Below are 9,153 nucleotides of genomic sequence, written 5' to 3'. Positions count from 1 at the left end.
GCCTCAATAGGCTAAAGAGTCTTAATTCAGTTGGTGCTGAGCACCTCAAGAATGATTTCTCTTCAGCATGTGGGTACTGTGCCAGGCCTTACACTTCTGTCAGCATGGCATGTTTTACCATGTTACACATTTGTCCTGTGAGACTAGGTGACTTCTGTTTGGCCCCAGAAGAGTAAAGATTCCACTGTTTCATGTTGCTCTTAGATCCCTGCATAGTGAACCCATGTTGTAGGAACTGTTTCTTATGCTCAAGTCCTAACTAAGAAATTGCCCCTAAATAGAGTTTTCCTTAGGTCTTAGGTGACTGGGTCTTTATAGAAACTCACCAATAGTCTCTAAGGTTGTGTTGATTCGGTTACAAAGGTTGTGTGATTTGCAGCCAGTGATAGTGTGCTCTTTGGAAAGAGGAGGTCAAAGCCCAAAGTCTGAGGTGTGCTCATTTGTTCTGAGTGTGCAGGCTCATCTGTGAGACAGACAAGGCTTTAGTTTATTTTCTGAGCAGTCATTTTGAGAAGTTCATAAGGGAACATGAGTAGGCAGTTGACATACTTTTTAAGAATAATTCTAGAGGTTGGAGAGATGGCTCAGCTGTTAGGAGTTCCTGTTTTCTTTTCTACAAAACCAGAACTTGGTTCCCAAGCATCTGGAGGGCTCACAACCATGTCTAATTCCAGCTCTGGGAAGTCCTATGCCTTCTTCCGCATCTTTGGGCACCTGCACACAGGTGGCAGACACATTTTTTTTTTTAAGATTTATTCATTTATTATATATAAGTACACTGTAGCTGTCTTCAGATACACCAGAAGAGGGCATCAGATCTCTTTACAGATGGTTGTGAGCCACCGTGTGGTTGCTAGGAATTGAACTCAGGACCTCTGGAAGAGTAGTTGGGTGCTCTTAACCGCTGAGCCATCTCTCCAGCCCAGCAGACAAATTTAAAAATAAGTAATTTTATCCTTGTGTCTATACAGTTTATCCCTAGATGTTACCTGACTGTTGGGAATAGAAAGTGCAGGTTATTTAGGACAGGAGCAAGAGTTGGGAGACTATATCCAGAGAGCCTTCCCCTGAGAAGCCTGATAGGCACTGTCAAGGATTTGGTAAATTGTAGCTTAAACACATGTGTTTGGGTTTGAAATAGCCTTGTTGCCTGTTTATATTGTGTTGATATTGAGGAAGTACTGGGGATTGTTGCTCCTCTAACTGCCTTGAAAGGAATTCAGCTGAGCTGCAGTAGATAATACAGGAAGCTCTGCTAGAGCTCATTGTTGACCTCATTATCCTGCGCCCACACCACAACCAAAGGGAAAAACGCCCATGTATTGTCTCCACCAATCCTTGAGATGGACAGGAAGGCTCCAGCTAAAACACAGCTCCTTACTACAAATGTTAGAGATGGAAAGGAAGGTTTCAGCTGAAAAGTTTCTTGGGCTTTGACCTGAACTTAGGAACTTACAGCCTCCTCAGCATAATGGCTGAACCTGAATGAGGAGGGAAAGGAGTGGGATCGGATTGGGTCTACTCATGGCCCTTGTGAATCTTAGCTAGATAGAAAGGGTGCTTTACACAGACAGATAGCAATTATGGGGGCTTTGTGCTCAGTCCCCACACCAGTGATTCTCAAACCAAACTCCAAGGTCTTTATACTAAAGCCTTCCTGGTGACACTAAAGAGCCTTTGTTAATACTGATTGATTTTACATTTTTATTCATTATAAAACACTTTTATTTAAACTCCAAAGTCTACGACAACTTAATGAAAAAAAGCAATGTTTATGCTTTTGTAATCTGTTTATTTCCCAGTGACTGTTTTCTTCCATCTGTTTCTGCTTCAAGTGTCACATCACTGTCATTTAGCCCCTAAAAAGTGTGACTTTTCAGTGGTAAGAAAGGGGCATCTGATACTTAAGCGCTGTGCAGCTAGCTCTGTCTATCCAACTATCCTTTTTTTTTTTTTTTTTTTTTTTTTTTGGTTCTTTTTTTCGGAGCTGGGGACCGAACCCAGGGCCTTGCGCTTCCTAGGTAAGCGCTCTACCACTGAGCTAAATCCCCAGCCCCAACTATCCTTTTTTTTTTAAAGATTTATTTATTTCATGTATGAGAATACACTGTGGCTATCTTCAGACACAGCAGAAGAGGTCATCGGATCCCATTACAGATGGTTGTGAGCCACCATGTGGTTGCTGGGAATTGAACTGAGAACCTCTGGAAGAGGAGTCAGTGCTCTTAACCTCTGAGCCATCTGTCCAGCCCCCAACTATCCATCCATTTTTATCATTGACTGTTCATAACGATTAAAAGTTCTCTTTTTGTTTTTGTCTTTTTGCAACAGGGTCTTGCTATATGTCTCTGGCTGTTGTGTTAGTCACTCTGTTGACCAGGCCAGCCTACCTCTGCCTCCCGAGTGCTGGGATTAACAACAAGCACCACAAGGCCTGGCCTTAAGAGTGCCCTTATTGCTGGGCACGGTGGCACATGTCTTTAGTCCCAGCACTCGGGAGGCAGAGGTAGGTGTATCTGTTTGAGTTCCAGGATGGCCAGGGCTACACAGAGAAACTGTGCCCTGACACTCCCCACCCCACCCCCAAAAAAGGAGTGCTCTTATTGTTGAAATGAGTTGGAAGAATACTTGACTCTAAACACCTAGAGAACAGATCACCTTTACACTATGAGACGGTGTCTTTGAGCTATTTTTATTGGTGTGCCCAGGTTCTTGCCTTTGAGGAAAAGTATAGAACAAGAAATGATTTTCTTGTGATATTAAAGATGCTGTTTTATTCTATTTGTACTCTGAGATGTGAGTTAGGATCTGCCAATGCCGTGATGCTTAGAAAAGTGGCACAATCAGCTAGATGTATCTGCAGAGGACAGGCACCAAGACTGTGCTTGACCGGCTCTTGGCATTTACTATAGGATATAATGTGCTTTCATTGTACCCAGCAGGACTTAAGATAGTAATGCCTACATAATCTGGGGCATAAGTATGTGGAAATAAACATGAGCTTCACATCCCAGGAATTCCATATCCTTTGCTTTGCAGGAAACACAACAAAAGGATCCTCCAAGCCATATACATGTACACACATTGTTGGGTAGGTAGTCAGCCTAGATACGGGGTTTCCTGATAAGCTTATAATGTGATGATCTGGTCCTGATCTTAGGAGCAGCAGTTACCCATACAAAGCCTACCATCTCTGGGGATGTGAAAGGGACAGGAGGAGAACCCACCCTAGGTAGCTGCTCTAAGAGACTTGATGCCCTACCCCAAACAAGGATAGCCTCACACAGTTTCTAGCTCCTGGCCACCAGTGGAAGACTTGAAATTTCCTCTCTGCATTGCTACCAAACTTAAAAGCCTATGTTTTTTAAACTAGAAACTGGAAGGAAGGAATCTGGGATACGGAGAGACTTGGAGGCCTGGGTGAAACATCAGTCCTGACAGTGGTTTTTCTCTTGACAGTGCCACTTTTTTGTCCTCATGGGAGATTTAAATCAACAAGATTTTTATTTTTAAAAAAAAAATGATTTCCTTATAATGCTTCTTTTCCTCAACTTACTTTGACCTGGCCAGAAAAATTTAATTGATTTGGTAAATAGCATTTGTTTTATTGAGCAGTAGACATTGAGAGAAATGAAAACTGGGTTTCTTAATTTACTTCACGGGCTGAAGCATCAGCATATGTGATAGACAGGTTTTGCCACTGCAGACCTTGGGGCTCAATGACAAGAGCTAGGCATTACAGCCTGCTGGGTCAGGATTATATATGAACAGCAAGCTGCTCCCACTGAGGGCCAGGGAAGAGGAAATTTCTCATTTCTGAACAAGTTGAATTTTATATAAACTATTAATTTACTTTATGAGAATTAAAACTGAGTTTAAAAGAGCCCTGATAGTTTTTCATTTTTCATAAACAGTGTCAGCATCTTCTCAGTCCCTTTTACTTAATGGAAGATGTTTATTTAATAATAGAAAGAATAGGGGCTGGAGACATGTCTCAGTGGTTAAGAGCACTGACTGCTCTTCCACAGGTCCTGAGTTCAATACCCAGCAACCACATGGTGGCTCACAACCATCTGTAATGAGATCTGATGCCCTCTTCTGGTGTGTCTGAAGACAGCTATGGTGTACTCACATATAATAAATGAATAAATCTTTAAAAAAAAGAAAGAATAAGTAATGATAAACTGACCTAACCTGTCAGAAGTAACAAATTCTGGGTTAGGGTCAAACAGTCTTTATTGCCTCAAAAGTAAATTTGGGGGCACTGGAGGGTAGAACTCTTGTTCCTCTCAGTGGGGTTCTCAGGGCTAGGCTTACCCCCACGCATTGCTTATAATATCCTAGCATCCCTGCACTCAGGTGGTATTTAAAGTCAAGGTCATCCTTACAGGAGAGCCTGTCTAAAGTGACATAGCTTTAAATATCATTTCAGGGAAAACTAGAGTTTAAAAACATGTTTTGCAAATAGGTCAAAATGTACATGTTCACTTGGGTATTACGAGTCATGATTGGTTTTCTGGAATTGCTATGGCACATGTAGGAGCTTCACTGTGGCCATCTGTCCCAATTCAGAGTTAGTTTTATGGTTGTTGCTGCCATAGGTGGATAACAGTTAGAATGGTGATAATTGATTGAATGTTCAGATTAGATTGGTTAAAAGGTAGGTAATGTGCCAATGCTATTTTTTTAAAGTGATATTTTAACATTTGGGGAAAGTAGGCTTTACCCAGTTTCTCCTCTGCATTGGTAATAATGCTTTTAGCTGAGTCAGGAAATGGGAAGGAATTTGGAGGTCGTTCTAGAGCACCTAGGATGAAAGATGGTGCATCATAGGTGCTGCCACTGACTGTCCTTCTCTGCCCAGTGCTATCCTAAGTAGAAATGCTGTAGACAGTTCAGGTACACTCCGTGGCTTCTGTGGGATGCCTAGAAACACACACACCCCACCCCCAGAGCTGAGAGGCCAAAACTCTCTGAAATAATAGACCAGTGTGGCGAGGTTTCCTGATTTTTGCAGCCATGTATAAGGGACCCTGCGCCCCCACTCACTGTGGGCTGGGTTTGTAAAATACGAATTTCCCTTTAGAATGTCTTTGGAACTAGGGAAGATGGCTCCGTGTATCTTGTGTAAGGGTTTGCTGAATTTGATACCTCAAGCCGTTGAGCAATGACTGCCCATTCTTCTCTGACCTACACCCCTGCCCATAGCAGAGACATGGACAAACACACAGAAAAAATAAGTGTAGTTTAAAGAAATGTAATATCCTTGAACAAGATGTACATGCCACTTCTATTAGATTTAGCCCTCAGATGTCACTTTCCTATGAGGAGTTGGCACTTGGACATCTTGTGGAATGGCTCCTTGAATGAGCAAGCACTTTGGCTGACAGCCTCAGTGTATGGGACGCATGCTCTCCAATATAAATGATGTGAGTCTCAACAAAGGCATCTAAGGATTTCTTGCTAAACATAAAATTTTCACTTTCAATAGAAAATTAGAACTTTGGAAACTTGTATCTATCATTGAGAGCTTGATAGCGTTCCTGTAATGAATCATTTCTGAGTCAATCCAAGCTGTTACAGATAGATGCCTTTGTTGTCTAACTCTGCCTGAAGTCCCGTAAGCTTGGTGCTTTCTTTCTAAGTGACTCATGCACATGTGGTCAGAAAATGCAAATGGGTAAAAAACTGACATAGTGCCAGACAGGCCAGTTGGTTAGTACAGGGAAGTGAGAGCTTGCCTGGGCCTTATAGTCCACAGCACTGCTAACTGCTGGAAGGCTGCTGTTGATTTGATGCAGTTTCAGACAGCAGCTGCAGTTATGTAAAAAGAACAACATGCCTCTGTACAGCAGGGACGTTCTTCATACAAGTCACTAAAAACCATATAAGGCAGAAGCATGTTTGGAAATCCTGCTGTCTTCTGTTAGCCAGAGATCTGCACAAAATAAAAAATACTACCATTTTTAATACTTGTGTGGTTTTGAAATAACAAGCAATATTAAATGTGGTGGACATTTATTTAGAAAATGACTTTTCATAAATAGCAGTAGATTCATTCCTCATAAACAAAAGATCTTATGGATTCTTCAGAGTGTATTTTACCTGGACCAAAAACTTTGAAAGCTGCCACCTAATGCTGGTTAGCTGTATACCCTGTTTCTGATGTCACTCTTAAGCATGTAGTTGGCCTTGTCTTTGAGAAATAGTAGCTCTTTTTTTTTTTTTAAGATTTATTTATTTATTATATATGAGTACATTGTAGCTGTCTTTAGACACATCAGAAGAGGGCACCAGATCCCATTACAGATGGTTGTGAGCCACCATGTGGTTGCTGGAAATTGAACTCAGGACCTCTGGAAGAGTAGTCAGTGCTCTTAACCGCTGAGCCACCTCTCCAGCCCAGCTCTTTTTTTTTTTTTTTTTTTTGACAAGAGCTTCACTAGGGCAGCTTAGGCTGGCCTTGATTGGATTTGCTGTACTCCTGTCTCTGCTTCCTGAGTATTTAGTTTAGTATGTACTGTCTCACTTGGCTTTAAGCTGTGTGTGTTGTATGTGTATGGTATGTGTATGTGAATGTGCATGCCCTATGTGCTTGCCATTCTGTGTCTTCCTCTGTTACTGTTTTCTACATTACTTTCTTGAGATGGGATCTCTGAAAGCTTGGTTTTTGTAGGGTCTGCCTTTCTGAGCACGTTCCAATGTGGAGGTTACCAGCGTAGTACAAGCAGCCAAGCTTTATATATGGATGCTAGGGATTTGAACTTGGGTCCTCATGCTTACAAAGCAAGTGCCCCTCCTTATTCACTGGGTCATCCTTCAAGACCCTACATAAGATTTTAATGCTGAGATTACAGTGTAGAATCTGGACTTCTAGTTTAATAGGAATTAATGGGTTTTTAATGAGAGGAAGGGAAAAATACCTTTTAATACTGTCTAATGCGGTGACTCACACCTTTAATTCTAACATTCAGGAGGAACTGAAGGCAATAAGATTGCCACAAGCTCCAAAAGCTTGGACCAAAATCAGACCCTGTCCAGAGACTGACAGGGATCAAGCAGAGAGTTAATTATAGCCTCAGTACACTTGAAATGGCCACTTTTTTCTTCTTTGAGGAGAAATTGTAAATATGGCACGGTTATAATTTCATGATCACTTTTTGTGTATGAACTGCTGTATAATGTTGTAGAAAGACACTAATTTAGGTTAGAGATGTAACATAATTTATTTTTAACTTACTCCTCAGTGGTGCTGAGCTTGGTACCCAGGACCTAGTGCATACCAGGCAAGCGTTTGCTACTGTGCCACAGTCTAACCCTTATTTAAAATGTTCTCCATGTACAACCCAAGATGGCCTTTCTTCTCTTCTCCCTACCCTCAGTACTGAGATTCCCATGCCATTGCCATGGTGCCAGGCCTCCAACAGTGTATTTTACTTACACCTTACAGATACAGTTTACTGTGTTGGTACTTTTGTTTCGATAAACACTGAATTCCACATTGGTAGAGTTATGAAAAAAAATTGCAAATACAGAAAATCTATTACAGATGTCTTCTATATCATTCTACTTAGAAGAAATAACTGCATTTTTACTTAATAATATTCAAGACTATTCTAAATTCTTATTTTTCAGGTTAACATGTACTTTTCACCATGGTGTTGGGGATTAAATCCATGCTAGGTAGACACTCCAGTGAGCTACATTTACATCTATAAATTGAATCTATAAAAAACAATTTTTTTTAGGTTATTTTATGTGTATGAATGTTTTCCCTGCAAGTATGTTGTGTACCACATATGTGCCCGATGCCTGCAGAGGTCAGATGAGAGTGTTGTATTTCTTGGGGATATCCTGGAACTGGAATTATGGATGGTATGTGGGTGCTGGGGACCAAACCCAAGTCCTCTGCAAGAGCAACATGTGCTCTTAATTGCTGAGCCATCCCTCCAGTCCATGGGCGAATCTTTTTAAATGATTTTCATTCCTGAGGTTATTGGTTCTTTTTGTTGTTGTTTGTTTTTTAAATAGGTAGGTGCTTGTGTCCCATTTACTTTTACAAGTAGTTTCTAACTTGTTGGTTTGTTGTCCTATTTAGTTTCTTCTTTTTTTTTTTTTTTTTTTTTTTTCTTTTTTTCGGAGCTGGGGACTGAACCCAGGGCCTTGCGATTGCTAGGCAAGCGCTCTACCACTGAGCTAAACCCCCAACCCCGTCTATTTAGTTTCTAAAGTGCTATATAGAGCCAATCCAGCTCCTGTGGCTGGGTCTGGCCAGTAGTTTCTAAACTCTTGAAGTTGGCTTTTGGTGGCTAGCTTTCCATGTGATAGAAACTAGGACGACCTCCTTGTGGAGGTGACATAAGCTCTAGAAAGGTCTTTGTCACTTTAAGGATACATGGAATGCTCACCCTTTGTCTTGGGTTACTAGGGAGACCACAGTTAGCTGGAAGGCAGTTGGAGCCAGGCAGAGAGAGGAAGTAAGAGGTGGGTTCTGCTCAGAATTGCTGCTCTGGCCCTTGTGGTTTAAAAGCCCTGGCTAGAAACAAAGACGTCTGGAGAGGGTGTTAGATTGTGATTACACTATGAGGAAAGGAGAGGCTTGTTGGATTTGTTTCTTGTGGGGCACAGAGAACAGTGTCATTAGTTAGGACCTTATCAGGAAGATGGGGTGAAATTTATATAATAGATTGAGACTGAGTCTCCTTGTGTAGCCCAGACTGGCCTCATACTCAGCTTTTGCTTGCTTCAGCCTCTTAGCGCTGGGATTACAAATAATGTGCTACCCTACCTGGCTCTCAGATGTTCATAAATAACCACATCATCAGTGAATGTAAACTTAGTTCTCTAAATTTCTTAGATTTTAAATTAACTTATGCTGCTTCCACACTAAGATTGCTTTAAAATTACATAGCATACATAATTTTGTTATTTAACCTTTCCACATTTTGTGTTTCTTCCTGCTGGGTCTGCTTCATAATAGGTTCTTATTGACTACAGAAGCTGATGCCCTGGGCCCTCTCCTCTGCCTCACTTTGCCTCTTGCCTGGCACCTTCTTTAGTGTGTACCCGTACCACTGCCTCTCTACTCTGACATCTTTGTAAGTCACTCTGAGTATAGAGTGAGTAGAATTGGCTTTTTCTTGTTGGCGTATG

At 41.4% G+C, this 9,153-nt stretch overlaps 1 protein-coding gene across 8 annotated transcripts in view; it reads left to right on the top strand.

Annotated features, from left to right (window-relative positions):
- Positions 1-9,153, top strand: part of Dido1 (death inducer-obliterator 1) — a 53,346-nt gene that overhangs the window by 9,658 nt on the left and 34,535 nt on the right. Inside the window, exon 1 of one of the 8 annotated variants that reach the window (XM_039106760.2) lies at positions 2-8,484. The exons of 6 other annotated variants lie outside the window; for them this stretch is intronic. The gene's annotated coding sequence lies outside the window, so the exon portion shown is untranslated. Of the gene's footprint in view, position 1; positions 9,099-9,153 lie in introns of those variants that run through there. One more of the 8 variants, XM_006235807.5, reaches the window with a different exon arrangement.

Source organism: Rattus norvegicus, chromosome 3 (genome assembly GCF_036323735.1).
Source record: "Rattus norvegicus strain BN/NHsdMcwi chromosome 3, GRCr8, whole genome shotgun sequence".
NCBI classification, from domain to species: domain Eukaryota; kingdom Metazoa; phylum Chordata; class Mammalia; order Rodentia; family Muridae; genus Rattus; species Rattus norvegicus.
Note: the sequence above shows the minus strand (reverse complement) of the source record. Positions and strands in the feature narration are given on the sequence as shown.